We start from the raw sequence: 21,514 nt of genomic DNA, 5'->3' as shown, positions 1-21,514 counted from the left end.
TAAGTGCTGCTGCTCTTGTTAAGGCAGAAAAAAAAAAAAACCAGAACAATCTTGTCTTCATTCTTCACTAAGACCCCATCAGGAAGTCCCTGGTAATACTCTCATTGTGGTCATAGTAGGAATGACAGCATGGTCTCCATAAACATCATGACACAGATTGGCTCTCTTTTTGTTGCATTACAGGGAAGGTCTATGGGTCAGTTGCATTTTTTTCCAAACCCAAGCATAATAATCAGATGGTAATATAGCATTAGTAAGTCCCCATTTTATGTCATCGACAGAAATATAGACACTATCATATTGTAAGCACTAATAGTGTAGGACTCTGTATGCAGACCATCAGCAGGGTTTCCAGGGGTCTAGGATCACAGGCTGGAAACTACTGATAGTATATTTAGTAATTCTGTATTGCTTCTTCAGGGGGTGCTGTTTGATGAGCAGGATGTTTGTTGGTTGAAATGAAATTCAAAGCCCTGCGGTGCATTTCAAGTTTCTCAGCAGGCCATTTGCATTGCCCTTCCTGCCATCATAGTAAACTCTGCATTTTTCCTCCCCAAACTCATTAACCTATGGGAGACAAGAGACATTTCTTATTAGTACAATTGCAGAACTGACAGAAAAGAGGGCCAGAATAGCACCAAGATTATATCTGAGCATAGGGCTCAGGTTCCTGCCACAAACAGCGTTCAGTCTCTCAGTGATCAGATCCTTCACTGCCTGTCTGCTCCTCATTCAAAACTGTAACCAGAGACAGCAGACCTTCAATGAACTTCTAGACAAGGTCATCATTCTTCCCTTACCCAATACCCATTGTGGGACCCAGACACTGCTTCTTCTGAGTCACTTCTGATGATTCACTAAGACCCCATACACTATGTCAGCAGACTTAGATGAAAGTCTATTATCCCTTATTTCTAAAATAACTGCATCAGATGTGTTCTCCGTCCACACCTCCCAGACATCTCCCACACTTTGCTCCCTCAATCACCTGGTTCCTCCTTACTCTGCTTTGCAAAAATTTGTCCCTCTTTCAAAAACAGAAAAAAAAGAGGGGGAAAAATCCTCTTTGGCTTGATTCTGCTGCCATTTTAGAGACCAATTACTTTTCTCCTTCCATTCAATACCAAACATTAAAAAAGAAATTATCTCAATGCCTCCATCCTCTCAGCAGCACTTTCCCCTTAATCTCTTATCCTCTGGCTCCCGTAATCACCAAAGCACAGCAATTATTCCTTAATGGGTTACAAGTGACCTGCTTTTTTTCACTGTCTTTATTCTTGAACTCTAGTTTTACCTGATGTTGATCATCCCTCTTTCCTGACTCTTCCTTGTTTTTTTGTTTGTTTTGGTCACTATGCAATTCGGGGTTTTTTTTCTGTTACTTTTCTAGGCAGTTATTATTTGTCTCTCTACTGATTCTTTTTCTCACACTTACAGGTAGGTACTATCTAAATTTCTGTCTCCAGTCCTCTGTTGTTTTTGTCTCTAGCATTTTCTCCCTGAGGAGTGGAAAGCTATAATAAAGCCAGAGTGGCAGATTCAAATGCTTGCAAGGCCCAGGCAGATAATGTAAATAAATGTAATATGTTAATATGTAAATGTAAATAAAGAAAAAATGGGTGGGCATAAGATACAATTAGGAATAGTGGATACTGGGTATAAACTACACTCAACACAAATTTCTAAGGGAAGAACTGCTATGCAGCCTCAGACAATTCATGCCATGTGTATGTAAGTTGGCTAAATGTTGCCACCTCTTCCAATTTCTCATCAGAAACCCGAAGTCTGGATTTTTCTGTTAACTCTCCAAATTTTTTAATGGTAGCCACTGATTCAGTTTTTCAGAATGTTGTAGGCTGCATCAGTTAGGACAGGCTAGGTTATGCTGCATTGACACATGACCCTGAGATCTTAGCTTACAACAAAAGTTTTTTTTGCTACGCATATCATCTCCCATCATAGGTAAGTTGTGTCTCTGTTCCATATCATGTTCAGTCTGGGGCTCAACCTGACAGAGCTACTTCTATCTAGAATATTGATGACCTCATGATAGAAGGAAAAGAAAATCTGGTGGATTATACACTTAAATTTTGCCTTAATGCTCATCTCAAAAATAATGCATATTATTTCTGCTCACATTTCTTTTTTTTATTTTATTATTATTATACTTTAAGTTTTAGGGTACATATGCACAATGTGCAGGTTAGTTACATATGTATACATGTGCCATGCTGGTGTGCTGCACCCATTAACTTGTCATTTAGCATTAGGTATATCTCCTAAAGCTATCCCTCCCGCCTCCCCTCACCCCACAACAGTCCACAGAGTGTGATGTTCCCCTTCCTGTGTCCATGTGATCTCATTGTTCAATTCCCACCTATGAGTGAGAATATGCGGTGTTTGGTTTTTTGTTCTTGCGATAGTTTACTGAGAATGATGATTTCTAATTTCATCCATGTCCCTACAAAGGACATGAACTCATCATTTTTTATGGCTGCATAGTATTCCATGGTGTATATGTGCCACATTTTCTTAATCCAGTCTATCATTGTTGGACATTTGGGTTGGTTCCAAGTCTTTGCTATTGTGAATAGTGCTGCAATAAACATATGTGTGCATGTGTCTTTATAGCAGCATGATTTATAGTCATTTGGGTATATACCCAGTAATGGGATGGCTGGGTCAAACAGTATTTCTAGTTCTAGATCCCTGAGGAATTGCCATAAAAACCCTAGAAGAAAACCTAGGCATTACCATTCAGGACATAGGCATGGGCAAGGACTTCATGTCTAAAACACCAAAAGCAATGGCAACAAAAGACAAAATTGACAAATGGTATCTAACTAAACTAAACAGCTTCTGCACAGCAAAAGAAACTACCATCAGAGTGAACAGGCAACCTACAAAATGGGAGAAAATTTTCGCAACCTACTCGTCTGACAAAGGGCTAATATCCAGAATCTACAATGAACTCAAACAAATTTACAAGAAAAAAAACAACCCCATCAAAAAGTGGGCAAAGGATATGAACAGACACTTCTCAAAAGAAGACATTTATGCAGCCAAAAAACACATGAAAAAATGCTCATCATCACTGGCCATCAGAGAAATGCAAATCAAAACCACAGTGAGATACCATCTCACACCAGTTAGAATGGCAATCATTAAAAAGTCAGGAAACAACAGGTGCTAGAGAGGATGTGGAGAAATAGGAACACTTTTACCCTGTTGGTGGGACTGTAAACTAGTTCAACCACTGTGGAAGTCAGTGTGGCAATTCCTCAGGGATCTAGAACTAGAAATACCATTTGACCCAGCTCACATTTCATTGACCAAAGTAAGCCATGTGGCTAAGGTTGATGTTAAGGGGAAGGCGGAGCAGAGAGAGGCATCAAGTATTTGTGAACAGTAATATAACCCTACTGGCCAAACATAACTATCAGTGGTCCATTACCAGTTTGCAACTTCTCATTTTCAGGTAAAAGTAAAGAACTAAGACTCAAAAGATCTGATTTATCATCACCTCTCAGGAACTGTGTGAAGCCCTAGGCAATTTATATCATCTATTGGTCTTATCTGTAAAATGAGGGACCTCAAGTACATGACTTTTAAGATCCCTTTTCAGACCTAATGTCCTGAGTGTGTGAAAAGCTCTGTGAAGGTAGACCACTCTTGATGCTGAACCTCAGAACTGCTCTCACCCAAGTCCCAGTCCTACATTTTCCAAAGATTGCTTCGCATTTCTACTTAAATATCTAACTGCCAGCATTCAACAACTAATCCAAACTACTCTTCCCTCCAACATTGATTTTCTTCTGGCCAATATCTCTGGAATCATCTTTACCTCTTTTATCTCTCCAGTCCCCCATCTCCAGCAAGACTGTCTTCTTACTTTTTCTTATATCTATCCTCTCCTTTCAAGCCTGATAACTATCAAGATTAATCATGCTCCTTATCTACTTGCACTTGAATGGCTGACTTGGCTTGCTAACTTGGCTCTTGCGACTCCTATTCCTAATGTTTTCCAGTTGTCATGTTACCACCTACTGACCTCCATCCACCTAAACCCATAACCTCAACCCTGCTCAAAAGTCTTCAATAACTCCTCACTCCCTTCAGGGGAAAGTCTAAGGTCCTTTGCCTGCCATTCAAGTGGCCTTCCACAACTGACTGTATAAATCTAAGTCTCTTAATTTCCCTGATCTTCAGTGTCCCCATTTATGGAATGGGCATAATAATAGCTTACTCTACCTATGTCAGGATTATGATAATATGAAAAAATGGTGATATAAAATCTGAAGGAGGCAAGACAAACTATTGTTTAAGCAACCCACAGTTTCTACCACTGCAAATGCAAATAAATTAATGGAGTTTTATTTGGCCAAAATAAAGTTTCAGGAATGATTTTTCCTAATAAGTAAACATCTAATAATTTGCTTGCAGAGTGAGAGGTTAAACTAAATAACCTGTCTTAAAGGTTCCTTTCAACTCTGAGATTTAATTGTTGCCTCATAACTACTGCCTACACTAGAAAACTAGAGTGAAAATAATTTGTGGAAATGACAGCAATGCCTAGCAGTTAATACCATGAGTTCTGGAATCGGCCAACATTGGTCCAAATCTTGACTTCCCCACTTATTGGCTGTATGAAGTTAGAGAATTGGATTAACACATAAGTGCTGTTTTTATTTAAAAATGTTTTGTTCATAAAGAAAAAAAATGGAACAAAACCAAAAGTCCATTTGTATTATATAGTTGCTTTAAAAAAAAAAGATACAGAGACCAATGTATTAACATAGAAAAAATCTCTAAGACATATTGTTATGTGAGAGGGAAAACAGATACTATATACTATAGGGGAATCCTATTTTTGTACATGTATTTATTTATAGATGGATGGGTAAAGATCTGGAAGGATGCATGACAAAGAGTTAACCGTGATCGTCTAGGGGATTGAGACTGATGGTGGGCTTGTGGAAAATAGAACATGGATTTTTAATTCTTATACATTGCTGTACTAATTAAGATTTTTACAAGTTTGCATTATTGTATATCGAGCATTTTCAAAGGAAAAAACTCTCCTGTCTAAGAGATGTTTTCTTCTCATTTGAAGCCAAGGTCTTACTACTTCCAAATAAAGATAAACCCTATTCCAAAGCATCACCAGAGCCCTGCAGGGGTAGACCTCAAACAGGCCTATCCCACTAAATGATGTTTCCTGAAAAGTGAGCTTCCCCTCACCTATTATTCCCATAAATACTTAAGAATGTGAAAGAGTTGTGGTCATTTATTTGACCTTGGTGAGTAGGTAGATTTGTAATCAGAGTCTGCAAAATAGTCGGGAAGTAACAGGAAAGGATTAAAATAAAATATAGTAAAAATGGCAAAAGGACCTTCTAGATCCTGACAAAATCCTTATTTCAAGCAAGTGGTGTCACCCACAGCTGCATACCCCCAAGGAAATTTGCAGAAACCTGAGCACCATGCTTTCACCAGGAAGCATGGTACCCTATCTGCTGCTATTCATACCATCCCTCTAGTTTCTAATCCTTTGTCATAAAAGAAACATCACCTCAAACTGTATCTGTTGGCATCTTCCTGCCATCTTATCACTATCCTGTTTTGACAAATACACAGAAATACAAGCAGCCAACAGCATTTACAGAGGACTACCCCCGGACCAGGCACTATGCTAACCCCTTTACGTGGATTATCTCAGTTAATCCTCTCAATGGCCACATGCAGAAGGTAATATCACTTTACTACCAACTTCTTTGCTGTTCTCTATCCTCTCAGGTATACCATTCTCAGGAAACTATCCCCAACCTCAGCAGCAGCAGCCAACAAAACCCCAAATAAGCTGCTGCTTTTACTGCAGTGACCAGAGAACAATGTCTTCAAGAATGCTGTAAAGCCAGCCCCATGGCAAGTGTTGTACCACAAAGGAGGGGGAAGCCATTCCATGCCTTTTTCAAAATTCTCTTCATTCTGGCTTTCTCAGTCAGGTAATCTGATTCATGAATTCCAGATTTAAACGGTTGCTTAGAAACTGACAGGTTTTCAGTCTACTGTATGGGGCAAAGAGAACCAACCTGCTGTCCCTACACAAGGAAGTAGTTTTTCCCGTTGACCTCTGTCAGAAGAGTGGCAGACGACCTAATAGCAGCCAGTGCAGAAGCCATCCCTTTCTGAACTGAGGAAACTCTTGAAACTGTTTCCAAATGCAATTGCATCAGGAACTAAGTCTGGCCTATATATACTCAGCTGTAACTAGCTTTGATACAACAAAGGGTACCTGCTTCAGAGAAATAAGACACATTCAGATAGTTGTGTATCACCTTAAAGCTTAAACAGAATTCCCATCCAGAATGTCCTTCTTTCTCTTGTCCATCTAAACTGCAAACCTTTACAAGGCCCAGGTGTAGTCTCAAAGGCTGAAAAATGTAATGAAATAGTTCTCAAACCTGGTGGCATATTAGAATCTCCTGGGGAGCTTTTAAAAGCTGCCAATGTTTAGTCCTCATCCCAGATCAATTGAACCAGAATCTCTGCAGAGTTGGGCCTGGCTATCACTATTTTTTAAAAACTCCCTGGTGATTCTCATATGCAGCCAGGGTTGAGAATGACTAGTGTGGCTATTAAGAGCAAAGGCCTCTAGGTTCAAAAAGATTTGAACTAGAGTCTCTGTTTCAACAGTTTCTAGCTGTGTGACTTCTAGTAAATTAACCTCTTGGAGTCTTGGCTTCATCTGGAAAATGAGTGTAATAGTACCTACCACATAGGGTTATTTTGAGGGTTGAATGACATAATTCATGTTCTATGCCTAGCACATAGTAAGTATGCAGTAAATGTTAACTGTTGTGATTATTATTTATTATCAACAGCAATTATGGAAAACCTTTGATAACTACTCCCAGGCTAGGATTGCACAGTTTTCAGTGCTGTAAGAACTTTAGAGATCATTTTATTCAGTGCAGAGAGGTGACATGACACACATTTCAGAAAAACAAACATTTACCAAGCCCAGGACAGTTTTAATTCTGATTCCAAGTCCAGTACTCTTTCCACTACACTCATTTCATTTCAATAAATGTACTGAACACTATGTGTCCAATTCTAAGGTAGGTTCTTGGGACAGAAAGATAAATTACTATCAAATTGCCCCTACCCTTGAAGGTCTCAGTCTGGTAGAGGAATCCAATGTGTAAGTGAATAATTACAGTGAATAATAAACCCATTTATACCTGAGGTTGCAATTTAATTTTTCAGTCAGACCGTGGTGATGACCTTGAGCAGTAGGATATAAATAATTCCCACATGCTTAGCGTTCCAATAATGGAACACTAGGCATTAACATGTGCTTTTATACTCTCAGTGAGTCTAAGATTCTATGGGCTTATGAGAGGTAATGTGATTAACTCTGGGTGGGCTGATGAAGATTGCACTGAATAGGCAATGACTGTATCTCAAAAGAGAAATAGGAATTTTACAGGTGGAGAGGGATGTATACACTGGACATTTTAGGCAGAGAAAACAGCAGGAGAAAAAGGCACTATATTAGCATGCCTCTCAGCTCTATCTTCTTGCAACCTCTAGAACACTTGTCTGTGCCATTCATTTGTCAGATAATAATGTTTTGTCTCATGACACCTCTTCTATTATTGCCTTGAACTATTTATCTCCTGTGTTACCTAATTTTTCAGATCTTGTCACTCCAACTAGAATTTAAGTTTGAAAGAAGAAAACCCAATTTAATAGATCATCATATCTCCCATAGTGCTTTGCACAAGGTCTTAAATAGAGTGGTTGCTTAATGAATACTTGACTTATTGTAAAGGGAGGAAAGCAGAATAATCTTGAACATATCCTAAATTTACCACTCATCATCAGAGCCTCCTGTGAAATAAAGTTTGTTCACTGTCTCCTCCTGATTATGTCAGGATCATCAAAAAGAGTCTTTGAGTTCCTTCTCTGTGTCCACGACAATAAAGACTATTGTGGTATACTAAGGTTATCAGATGTCCCACATGGTATCAACTCCTTGCATATTTCAACACCATGTCCTGGGCATTTTCTTTAGCACCTGGGAGTTTTTGGGCTTATTTGGGCAGACCAGGAGTGAGAGGGCCCTGCACCTAAAAGAAGGTGTTGGGCTGGGCATCTTGGTGGTGAAGTGTGGCTTGTGTTGACAATGCAGGATGCGGTGGGACAGCACAAACTTGATCTTGGAGTTGTGGAACTGTTTGATTGCTGGCACCTGCTGGCCAAGATCCCTTCTACCTTCACAATCTGGATCCAGTGGGCCCAACCACATTGCTGGGCACCCATTTCTCTGTAGTACTGGGTGACAGCACCCCCAGTGGCCGAGTCCAGGTATTCCTGGTACATGTTGTGGGTGCCACTGCATGAGTTGTGGTGCAGCCACAAGCTGAAGTTCTTCACCTGCAGGCAGAATTGCTCATATACCTACCCACACAAGACAATTTCCCCCAAAGACTTCTTCATCTTCTTTAGCTGAGATACAAAGTACCAGAAGCGGGACTTGGCAATGACATGACTAAGTGCAAAGATTTGCATGTGGTAGAGGGGAAGCATGTAGCATTTGGGAGTGGGCAGGCAGTGCCCTGCCACCTTTTACTTTTCCAGCGTGCCAGAGGCCTTTGTGGCACTCTATCTGCACTCACTGCGGCCTACAAAAGGCCATGTCGTGTTTTTACTGATTAAATTATCAAGGATCTCAAAGATAAGTCTAGGTAATCCTTGCTAAAAACTGCTGATTGCAACAAGGCTGGACCAAACAGTCTGCATCCCCAAAGTTGTCTAACAAGCATCAGGCACCCTGATGAAATTAGGAAGAATGAATAAACTATGGTATCATGCTCTAGCAGCATCATAAAGTTATCTTCAGACTGATTGGCCTGGGGAAACAGCAACCTAATGCTTCAGCACAATGGAGAACAACATTTCTTACAAAAGATGGAGAGCTTGAACTGAATGAAAAGTCAGAATGAGCAAAGGGAATTTCTTCCACTTAGAAACACCTCAAATGTTGACTTTAAGAGTGGGAAAAAAATATGTTCCTGCCCAGACAAATCTTAGCTGTCATTGTGCACAATCGTGAGCTCTAAGTAGTGAGAAGCTGGCACCTATTCCAATAGGGCCTGGCAGAGAAGATCTTAATCAAAGGTGATCCTTATCTGACTGATTGTTCTGGATGTTTAGAAGGTGATTCATTGCCAAACTGAGCACAGACATGTGTGGATATGAAGGTGGTTGTATTCACCTACACAAGAAATATTTGAAAATTAATACACTGTTCACAGGGTGGAGATTTATAGTTCAGGCAGAAGAGTTGGTCCAGACGAAATTTTAGAGTTAGGGTAGGAGAAGGAAAAGAAGATATCCTAACAGACTTACCTCCTGCAAGGACAGCTTGTTATGAACTTAATGAATCCATCACCTCCATTATTCTTTCCTTTCTTCCTCCCCAACAGCAGGCAACTCTTCCTATCCTCCTTCTTTATCCCAAGTGTTTGTAAATAATTCAATACCTTCTTATAGACACATTGAGAAGAATGAGAGAATGTATGTGAAATAAGCAAACAGAAAGCTTGCTACTGTAAGTTTCCCCTAGCAACCTAATATACTATGTGTAAAGATCTTTCACTGGGTAACCATGTTTTACGTGGCAGAATTCAGATTGACCCAGGTAGAAATGGGAGAGGTAGAACAGTCAAGCAGAAACACTTAGGGATTGATATTCTAGAGGACAGTGACTGTAAAGTCAAACTTTTGCCTAGCTGCTTTAATAGAAAATAAATGAATAACCTCACAAATTATTAAAATACAACAGATAATGGGAATGGCTAAGTAACTTATGCTGAATAAACAAGATGGAATATCAAACATTAAAAATTAGAAAATTGTTCTATGAACAAACATAGAAAAATACTGATGTGTTAGTTGAAAAAGCAAAATACAAAACTGTGCATACAGCAGCTGAAATGATTTAAAATTGTGCGGGCCTTCACACCAATGAAAACAATTATGTGAAATGGTGATAGTCATATAAAATTTATTAAATATATTATTTCATAGAAGTATTAACTACAAAAAAAGAGTACAAATCAGTTCTATCCAGTTTTACAATGCATATTTTAACTTTTCTTTGAAAGTGGACTGATTTTTCTTTCTTCTTTTTTTTTTATTTGTTTTGGTTTTTTTTTGAAACGTAGTCTTGTTCTGTCACCCAGGCTGGAGTGCAGTGGCGCAATCTCAGCTCACTGCAACCTCTGCCTCCTAGGTTCAAGCAATTCTCCTGCCTCAGCTTCCCGAGTAGCTGAGATTACAGTCATGTGCTACCATGCCCGGCTAAATTTTGTATTTTTAGTAGAGACAGGGTTTCACCAAGTTGGCCAGGCTGGTCTCGAACTCCTGACCTCAGGTGATCCGCCTGCCTCAGCCTCCCAAAGTGCTGGGATTACAGGGGTGAACCACCGCGCCTGACCTTGGACTGATTTTTGTGATGCTGTTTTCCTTAGGCTGATGTTAATGAGTCTGCATTCTCTGAGCCCTTATTAAGGGATGGTAGGAAGGGTAAATATGAGTGCAAAATAATTCAGGAGTGTTTTGGGTTGCAGGGCGAAGCTATTTTGAGAATAAATATTTGTTGTAAAATCTACTGGGCAGAAAATTTACAGACATGTTTTTAAACGGTTATAGAGATACATTTTTTAATGCCCTATATAGGAATGGGTGGAAATAAAAATGGAAACATGGAAGAGAAACTATAAAGAAAGGCTTGGATAGCTGTGTTCTGAGTACCAATTACATGAAACTGAATTCAGCTATTCCTAGAAATAAAAACATGAAACACAATTGTTCCTTTCTCATCTAAATCAAGCCTAAACTGCTACCAAACCATATACTATTACCATAACCAAACTGTGTCAAATAATGAATGCAAACTTAAGCTTGCACTTCTAGACTAGGAAAATATATATAACTCCAACCCTATTTACAAATACTCATGTCATCTATGAAGCTCTGGCAAGATGTTATGAGTACCACTTGCCCTTTTTCTTTTACATAAATACAAAAAAACAAAGCAAAACAAACAAAAAAAAAACAACAACAACTAAATGCTCAAGTCGATAAGGAAGCAGACTATTAGGAAGGCACGCAACATTTATCTGAATAATGGATATAATTTAAGAGACTAGCCACGGTCCTCTTAATGACAACTTGCATTTACTCAGCACCTTATTCAGCAATACTTTCACTCAGTCTAAGCAGCAATCAGAGCCCAAAGCCCTGAAGAAAATTATTCTATCAAAACAACTCTAAATTTCACTCCTGCCACCAATACTTTCCTATTTCAGGGGCTGTTTGCTGATCATTTTGAAAGGATTTGACTGAATAATGCAATTAGAATAAAGCAACAATGCATTTTCCCACTTTAGGAACCCAAGTCCTTCAGGAAGACACACTCTGCTATCCTAATGAATTCGCATAGTCCTTCTCTAAAGCTAGATACACTATTGGTGTGGCTGGTTGTTCACTTGAAATCCTTAGTCACCTAGGAACAGATTAGCTGGTTGGTAGATTCCCTGGACATCTTGGCATTATTGCCGCTGCTCTTCCCTGACTAATATCCTCCCACTGGCCCTGGGTTTCTCAGATTGCCCCCACTACAGCAGCCAGCCCTCCACATCATGCTCTCCTTAAGCAACACCCCATGCTCTAGAATGTCCTCTGTCTCCTTTGCTCATCAAAGCTGACCTGGCCTCCCCTCTTTCAGAGGCCTGCTCTTTGCTGGCGGATAGTGCATTAACAGACTATTCAGATAAACCAGTGCTTCACAACTTTTTAAAGTGTGAAGATCTTTCTTAAATATCAAAAAAGTTGGTCTTTTAATATCTGCTGATGAAAATGTACTACATAATGACAGAAAGTTATCATATCATATCATTAGTCATACCTCTAAGTGAATTTGTATTTTACTAATTAAATCAGCATCTACATAGATTAGATTGGAAATGAATTGTACATCTATACATGCTACTTCTTATTAATTCTATCTTTGAGATTTTATTTTGGCGTGCACATAGTGTCACTGATCTCTTGCAACAATTTTTGGAATATCACAGGCCTGAAGATTAGAGGTTTGCAATCACTAATATAAACCAGCTATTTCTTTAGTTTTTTTTTTAAATACCTGGCATGATAGGGTATGCTATACATATATAATCTTATTTATAGCCTCATGAGGGTGATTTCATTATCATCTCCCACTGTACAAGAAATAGAGCTCAGAGAAGTTACTTCACTTGAGCACAGTTACACAGCTAGTTATTAGGCAAAGCTGAGATTCAAACCCAAGTCTAATTACAATGTCCCTGTACTTAATCCCCAAGCCATATTGCCTGTCACTAAGTATTCTTGTAGTAAATAAGCTTCAATTTACCATTTCCTTAATCAAGTTAAATAGCACATAAAGTCTTTCAGGTATGATGTGAATGGTGGTGGGGGTGGGCTATAAGCCATTGGGGGAATTAATTGGAGGTAAATCCCTGAAATCACATTTGCATGCCAAACTACTTAGGTTCAAGAATACGATCAAGACACAGTATAGTGAAACTGCTCTTAAAAAATCACTTGGATAAGTTAAGTGATCTATTGCACTTCATGGTGACCACAGTTAATAATAATATATATTTCCAAATAGCTGAAAGAATAGATTTTTAACATCCTTGCCCTGAAAAAATGATAAGTTGGTGAGGTGATGGATATGTTAATTAGCTTGATTGAATCTTTCTTCAGTGTATAGATCAAAACATCACATTGTACCCCATAAATATACACAATTATTGTCAATTAAAAATAATTTAAAAATCACTTGGAGATGTACATGTTTAGGTGATGTTTTAAATAAATCAAAATGGAAACATTTAGTTCTGTTTTAATAAACAGTGAGTTGCTCAAGAGAAAACCAGTTTCTAAGAAGAGTTGGTTAATTGAGTGGTAACAGGAGATCAATGGTTCTCAAAATGTGGTCTCTGGACCAGCACCTGGGAATCTGTCAGGAATACAAATTCACTGCTCCTCCCTCTGCCAAGCTCCATAACCTCCTAAGTCAGAAGTTCTAGGGATGGGTCCCAGCAATCCAGGTTTTCACAAGGCCTCCAGGTAATCCTGATACACATTGATGCTCATTGGAGAACCATCAAACTAGACAGCTATTTACCAAAGTGGCAGAGCCGGGAGGAGGCAATGAGCACACTAACAATAAAGGCAAGATTCTGGTTGGAGGAAGGCTAATCCAGGTGCAGCAAGACTAGTATAATAAAATAAGTAATAGCACATAATACCGTTAATTATTCATCAAACCAGGTCATATAGACCTGGGTTTGAGACTTAGCTTGCTAGCTGTGTAATCTTAGGCGAGTAACTTAACTTCTCCGAACCTCAGTTCTCTCATCTGTAAAATGAGGATAACAACAGTACCTCCTTCATAGAGTTGCCATGAGGATTAAATAAGTTGATCCATGTAAAATACTTAGAACATATATATAATAATAAATGTATGATAAAATTAAGTTATAATTAGTTGGATGTCATATTTCTTCAGTTGTAGACAGCTTAGTCTAGAGGCATGTGGACATGTTTTCATTACGTCCACAAAATAAGGCTTTAAGCTACCCCTCCAGAGCAATGAAAAAGGAATGGATAGGGACCTAGTGATATTAGGAGGGACAATTAAAGGTACCCATTTGAGGGACATTGTATTTATAAGCACCCAAGCAAGTGGCTTAAAGAGATGGCCTCAAGGAACAGCAGTGAAAGAAGATGGAAATGGGCTTGGAACTTAGTAAGTGGGCAAAAAAATAAGCTTGTAAATTTTTTTTTTGAGACAGAGTCTCACTCTGTCACCCAGGCTGGAGTGCAGTGGCGCGATCTCGGCTCACTGCAAGCTCCGCCTCCCGGGTTCACACCATTCTCCTGCCTCAGCCTCCCGAGTAGCTGGGACTACAGGCACCTGCCACCACGCCTGGCTAATTTTTTTTTGTATTTTTAGTAGAGACAGGGTTTCACTGTGTTAGCCAGGATGGTCTCAATCTCCTGACCTTGTGATCCGCCCGCCTTGGCCTCCCAGAGTGCTGGGATTACAGGCATGAGCCACAGCAACTGGCCTATCAGCTTGTAAATGTAAACAGAACCATGCTTGTGATCCTTAGGGCACTTTAAATTGAACCAGCTGTTCTCTAGGTTGCTGATACCTATAATTATACTTAGACTGACTCTGGAGATGCAGGTGGAGCCCCCCCTTAACCAAAAGACAGCCTCCTGAATGCCTTAGAGTCTTAGCTGATACATTATTCAGATACAGAATTTTGAGATTTCTTGAAATGCCATTTTCCACTTAGAAAACAGAGTCTGACTTTAAACATTTTAAATCTAAATCATCGACTCTGGAGTTGAACAGACGGAAATTCATATCCCAGATCTGCCTCTTACTAGGTCTGTGACCTTGGGTGATTTACATAATCTCTAGCTCTCAGTTCCCTGGGCTCTAAAATGAAGACTCATTCAATCTATCTTGCTGGGTCATTGTTATGCCTAGAAGTAACAAGAGAAAGCGCTTAGCACAGTGGCTGGCCCATACTGAGCGTGCAATAAGTGTTGACCGCTTTCATTGTTTGCCTATCTCATAATGAAGATGTTGTTGAATCACTGTAACATTTTAATAGTTTTTTGGACAGAAAACATCACCGCCCTGATTCTATCTTTGTCTTAGCACAGCAATTTTAATTTTGGAGAAGGCTAACCAGCAATACTGAATTCTCTAACTTGAGGCTTTGTTGTCTGGCATAGCAATCTGAACTATGCAGGTATTTGAGAATGAATCTACCTCTTAAAGGCCTTAAAGGGTAATAGTGATTGGTATTATATGAAAAGGGGGCTTCCAAAAGGAAATAAGTTTATGAAATGCTAGATTAAACAAAGTTAAACAGATTCCTTTACTGTTAAACTGCTCAAAGCTTTTGGTATCCTAACATGCACAACACATTTCCTAGAGGGAATCATAGCATGAATCTCCCAATTTATTTGACCATAGAAGCCCTTTTCTGAAAACAAACAAAAAACACCTACAGAGATTAGTATTGCACAGAACACACTTTAAAAATACTGTTCTTATCATTCCAACCATTCTTTCAGTAGCACAGAGGGAAATCAAAAGAGGCAGCACTTCCACAAATCAGATATCTCCCTTTGTCACGTAGATTAAATTGCCTCGTACCAAATCACAGAGAAGTACAAACTCTTCCAGACATACTGTAATTCTGTCATAGCAAACATTACTTTGCAGGGGGCTGAAGAGATCATTACAACTTAGGTAGCAGGATTTGCTAAATGGTACTTGGTCTTTTGGAGAGATAAAGGATTTTAAGTTATCTGTATGGGAGAGAAGAAATGGGAAGAACAATGCCAGACGTGGTGGCACACACCTATAATCCCAGCACTTTGGGAGGCCGAGGCGGGCGGGATCACCTGAGGTCAGGAGTTCGAGACCAACTTGTCCAAAATGGTGAAACCCCATCTTTACAAAAAATACAAAATTTAGCTGGGGGTGGTGGCAGGTGCCTGTACTCTCAGCTACTCAGGGGGCTGAGGTAGGAGAATCACTTGAACCCGGGAGGTGGAGGTTGCAGTGAGCTGAGATCATGCCATTGCACTCTAGCCTGGGCAACAAGAGCGAAACTCCATCTCAAAACAAACAAACAAACAAAGAACAAAAAAACACTCTTTTCCCTTAGGCTTTTGCATTCCTGGCTTTACCCTAACCCAGGAATTTCTTTGTGAGGACTTCTTCCCCTTGTTGTCTCTTTTTGCATAGCAGTGCTAGCTTAGGACTGGCAAAGGAGTCACCATAGCTGGGTTCAGATATCAACCATTTTTACTGAAAGAATGGGAGTACCATTTTCCCCATCACCGCACAATGCATACATTAGGGGTGCAGGAACTTTCTTTACCCTTTGGGCCAGCCCATGAATGTTTGTTTTCCCTTCAGCCACTTGAGCCCTTCCAGAAAGGTCCAGAGTCTCTCTACCACCACCAACCCTCCTGTTTTGTATTATTACCTACTTTTTCCTCATAGCGTCTCATATCCATTGTCTCCTTAGGGAGAAAATGCCAAAGAACTTGCTCCTGAAGAGCTCCAAAAATATTTAACAATAATGATACCTGACAATACCTTTAGTTTGTATGTCTCTTTTGTTTACATCTTTCAACAGGTTTTAAAACACCCCATTTTTATGTTGCATTCTTACAATATCTCTGTGAAACAGCTAGGGCAGGTGTAGTTACACCCTCATTTTATAGACAGAGAAAATAAAACAAAAAAGTGAAACAAGTTTCTCAAGGTTACTCAGTCAGTTAATGTCAGGGATGAAATTAGAACCATAGTCCACAAATTCCCAGCCTAATTCCTTGCAAATGCCACAAGGACTAGCCTTGTTCTCATGGAAGTGAGATCTATAGCTGAGCTTAGCAGTAACAGAGAGAAGTAGGAATTCAAAGACCTTCCCTGGCATGGTTCTCATACGGAGTAGACTTTTTCATTAGTCTTTTGTTGGGAATATCTGCCTGGATTTTGAACCTACTATAGGAACTTCAGATTGTCATCTGTTTCAATAACATTTGTCCATATAAGTCAGTGAGGATCCTGAAGATGACATCCTTGTGTCTGGAAAGTCAAGGATTTAACAGTTTCCTTACAGACAGGAGCAACTTGTTCACACAAATTATTCATGCAGACTAAGTCCCAGCAGTAGGAGTAGAAGTGTGTCTGAGTCCCTAGTGTAACAAAAATAATTTTATAGCAAACTTATACATACCTCATCACCTAAGGAGGGAATTTACACTCCAGGAGGGATTCAAATAACAGAATATTTCCTCAAGGTGGGGTCCTAAAAAGCTACAGTTGCCCCCTTTTCTAACAACTTGATCCATCACTTTTTATTGCTAATGTTTATACATTATGAAAGGAAAAAAAGACACATAAAAATAGCTTGAGATTTTGAGGAATTGAGATTTGCAGACCAAGAAAATGAAGCTGAAGTTAAAAAAAAAAAAAGGAAGGGAGAGAGGGATAGAAGTCTTGCTTCAAAGATTATTTTTCCATCACGAAAACAAATGGTTTCTTCTCAGCTCCACTCTGCTGAAACTGAATCTTTCCTCAGAGTTGACTTGCTCCTAAATCTAGTGCTGAGATCAAATTAAACCTGCTTTTACCCAATTCCATCAGCTCAGAATGTGTGCTATGCAGCTCTGATGTTAGCCAGTCTGAGAAGGCATAAAAGCACAAAGGAGCATATTTTCCCCTCTACCCACCATTCTCCAGGCCAGAATCCTGAACCATTTGACTCCAAAGATGGGAACTTGGCTTCCAAATCTTCTTCTGTAAACCACTTTATACTTTCCTATGAGGTAGGTTTATTTGGAAAGACTGGTGGGAAAATAAAGGCTATGTTTTTATCAAGCCCCAGAGCTATTCCACACTCAGCAACATTTGGAAGTTCATAAAAAATGGCCCCACAGCAAAGCCTAATAATTAATACACGTATTGTATATGCTGAAAACCTGAATAAAGAGGAAGGGGAACATGGTTACAGAGAAACTACTCTAATGCAAGTAAAAGCATCTCACTTCAAGTCCCTTCACCTGTTTTAAGCTATAAGGGAAAGCATGCATTAACTGTTACTACTGGGAAAATCTTTTGTACTATCAACACTTCCATCCACCTAATTCCCTCATGAAATACTACTTACAAATAGGCACATATTTATGGAAACATAAAATTTTGATATCAAGGACAGCATAAATCCCTCCACATGTATCAAAACATAGCTTGTTCTTTTGAAAACTGTTCTCCAACTAAGTTCACCTATTTCCATAATATCATGTACCAAAATCTGTATCCCCAAGGTGTAAGCATCTACATATTTACCATATTATGAACTCCACCACCTATCTTCCTCCCTGAGGAGTCACTGTGGAATAGGAAATCAACAAAGTGAGTTAGTGGTAGATGTAGGGGCACTGCTTATCTAATTAACCATCAAACTGGTAGAAAAAAAAATGAATCAGAAAGGGAGAGTTAGAGCAAAAAGAGAATACTGAAGTCTGCTCCCAAAAGCCACTATCTTGTCATCACAAGTTTACTTCTTGATCCCTCCCTCCTCCGTACTCCAGCACCACTTAAATGCTTGCCATACTTGCAACATGTCTGTATCATAGTGCGTTATTCTCTGAAGATACCAGGCACTTCCATGTGACCTCCTGTACAGAGCTGCAGACTCCTGAAAAGTACAGAATGTTTCTGTATGCTTTCACATATCCCCTATGCTACATGAAAAGTGGGCAGTAAACACTTGGTAATATCATATTCCTCCTCTAATACTTTTTGAGCTTGTAAAGAAGTTAATACATTCATCCTTGGTAGAACTTTACCAGACACAGTTGGAATTCAGGTGAGTTAGTCAATGGCTGATGACCCATCAAGAATTTTACAGAGTCCCTGAAATATTTTTCAGCACTGAAACCAAGTAGCAGCTCCAAGACAAATCCCCATGTTGTTGATTAGTGGTAGCAGGAGGGGTGGCCAAGAACACCAAACTGGAAAACAGTAGATTTACCTCAGAGTTACGGTGGTACCATTAACCAGTAAGGTGCTCATGGTAAGTTACTGACACTGTTTCCACATCTTTATAGTGGTGATGGTGCAGGAGGATAATTAATAGGTGTTGTTTCGAAAATCCAAATATAGGATATTACTTTCCCTCTACTCCAATTCACTAGAAACCCACTGATCTAATATATGTTGTCACTAAGAGATTCTGGTTAGAAAAACTATAATTTCTATCATCCAACTGTGCCACCTACCCAAATAGCAGTCAGAGAACCTAAATAGCAATTAATTTGCTTCCATAAGTGAGGTCTTGCAAATACAACCCAATTATCATGAGAAAAACACATAATCAACAACAGACATTGCTTGTATACTTTGCGTAGACTACAAATAGGTACATGATTTCTACCTTGATCCACTTTCCTTTCTCTACAGAACACTTATTTATTCAACAATTATATCCTAAACATATATTGTGTTCCAGGTCCCATGCCATCCACTGGTGATATAATGGTGAAGAGGAATGATGTGCACCCTGCCCTTGTTCTTCTTAACTTAGAATCTAGAGGCAGAAAAGCAGATTCTCAGCCTCTCAATGGGCTTATGGAGAAAATATACCACTTAGTTCACTCCCAACTTGAATTATGAACAAGAAAATCAAATTGAAATATGAAAACAATGGCAGTCTACTGCCTGAGCCACAAAAGAAGCCCATATATGACCTTAACTGCTGGACCAACAGAATTTTTGAGTGGCCATTCTTGTCGTGACCTCAGTTCTCCAGCTGGAAAATGTTAAGTGTAAAATATAACCTCCAATCATTCTGAATAAAGAACTGAAGTCTTAACACCAACATTTAATGGGACAATGAGCTTTCAAACTTTTAATAAATTTTGACCAAGAGAAATAATACAAGATGGCTTAGTAATAGTTACTTTCTGGTCTTGCTTCTTTTGGGTATTTATTTCTTTATCAATGGATGGAAATCCATTTTAAAAGCCCCTAATACTATAAATATCTTAAGAATTTTATTTTCCTTTCTCTTTGCAGGATTTTGGAGTTATCCTTTAAATAAATTCAAATAAAATGAAGATTCAGCAATCTGATTACTGTGACCAGGCCCCAAATCATCAATTTTATTCTAATAACTTCAGGACTCTTTGCTGAACCTCCACAACTGTCAGCCACCCTTTGTTTATATGGCTACACTTATCCCCTTTTCAATCCCATGATCTACTTTCTATGCATTTTTGCTTTGTCTCTTCTAGTACACAACTAAAAATGGCTATGAAAGTGCTCTGAAAGCCATAAATGCTATAACAATATTAGTGATATGTTCCCTTACTCTATATTTCTCAGAGTCTTCAATGCACATTGTGGCTTCCTTAGACAGGGCTGCATTTCCCAAACTTATTTGACCTCAGAATCCTCTTCCTCATGCCCCTATCTCCACCCAGAGTATAATGAGGGACTTGTGTTAAGTGGAATACACTTTGGGAAACCTTACTCTAGACAGTGAGGTGATCTGGGGTCTATCCTGCCCTTGCTACTAATTAGATATGTTACTTTGGGGAAAAAATCACATAATATCGTTGTGCCCCAATCATTTTTATAAAAATGAGACAATTGAATCATCTTACTAGAGTAAGATCTGCTACTTATGAAGTAGCAGAGCATGTGAATAACTTTCCGTTAGGCTAGTCCCTTCCTCTTTCTGAACCTCAGTTTCCTCCCCTCTAAAAGAGGCAATAGTTCTAAAGTAAAGGTTTGAGTAAAAACTCAAAGATACTATGATAAGCTGTCTTCTAGGACCATAGGGGCCTTCCTAATTGTTCTCACTTGATAGACTATATGAAGCAACTCACCTTCTTAGCATCCACAGAACAATTTCTAGCAACAGCAGACCAATAACAGATCAAGTAGCCCCGAGAAGGCATAAAAAAATAAAAAATAAGAGGGGTCCAGGAGAAGAAAACCCAAAGTCAAATCAGTTAGGAACTGTTTAAAGTAGAGATAGGGTTCTTAATGCTCAAATACATTAGTTCTATGGTCTCTTTTAGAGGGGAGGAAACTGAGGTTCAGTAAGAGGAAGGGAGTAGCCTAAGGTCACACAGAAAGTTATTCACATGTTCTGCTACTTCATACAAAATTATTCTGGAATATAATAAGAGACGTTCAATTCTCTCTCCATCACTGCATTTATGAACATTTATCTATACCCACTCTAGTTTAATGCTGGGAAACTAAGGGAGCAACTCATTTGACAAAGATCATCATTTCTTCTGGTGTTCTGATTCTGAGTAGAAATCAGAGCCACAGAGGGACACTCCTTGCCATGGGTATATGTGTGTGTTTGCACACATACATAAGTGTATCTATATCTGTTGCTATTTTCCCTCTCGTTGTTGGTTCAAATTCAGCTCACAAAGCCCAGCACTGGAGAGGAAGTTCTGTTCTGCTCATTTAGGAATGAACAAAATGCAAGGACATCTTTGCCCAGAACTCCTAAATTTAAAGATTCACAGCTGCTTGGGACTCCTCTGGCTCTCTGCTTATCCACTAGGCTGCTACTTCTTCCTTCATTGGTTGTTTCTCCCTGGGCCTTGAGGTAAACAGATGGGGGAGGGGTGGGGGTGGAGAGAGGAGGGAGAGGGAAGGGAAGGGCAGGGCAAGGCAGGGCAAGGCAGGGCAGGCAAGGCAGAGGGAGAGAGAGAGAAGCTATTTCTTTCTCCTATACCAAAGCCTGATCAACCTTCTGGTTCAGTCTCATGACTAGCTGTGTAACCTTTCTAAACCTCAGTTTCCCTGACTGTAAAATGGGAA

At 39.3% G+C, this 21,514-nt stretch overlaps 1 protein-coding gene and 1 pseudogene across 1 annotated transcript in view; both read right to left on the bottom strand.

Moving 5' to 3' along the window:
- IL1RAPL2 (interleukin 1 receptor accessory protein like 2) overlaps nucleotides 1-21,514 on the bottom strand; it is a 1,227,386-nt gene that overhangs the window by 979,274 nt on the left and 226,598 nt on the right. The gene's annotated exons all lie outside the window — the stretch shown is intronic.
- LOC109024642 (large ribosomal subunit protein eL20-like) overlaps nucleotides 8,051-21,514 on the bottom strand; it is a 106,709-nt pseudogene continuing 93,245 nt past the window's right edge.

This window comes from Gorilla gorilla, chromosome X (assembly GCF_029281585.2).
Source record: "Gorilla gorilla gorilla isolate KB3781 chromosome X, NHGRI_mGorGor1-v2.1_pri, whole genome shotgun sequence".
In the NCBI taxonomy this organism is placed as follows: Eukaryota; Metazoa; Chordata; class Mammalia; order Primates; family Hominidae; genus Gorilla; species Gorilla gorilla.
This window is presented reverse-complemented; position numbering and strand designations above follow the sequence as displayed.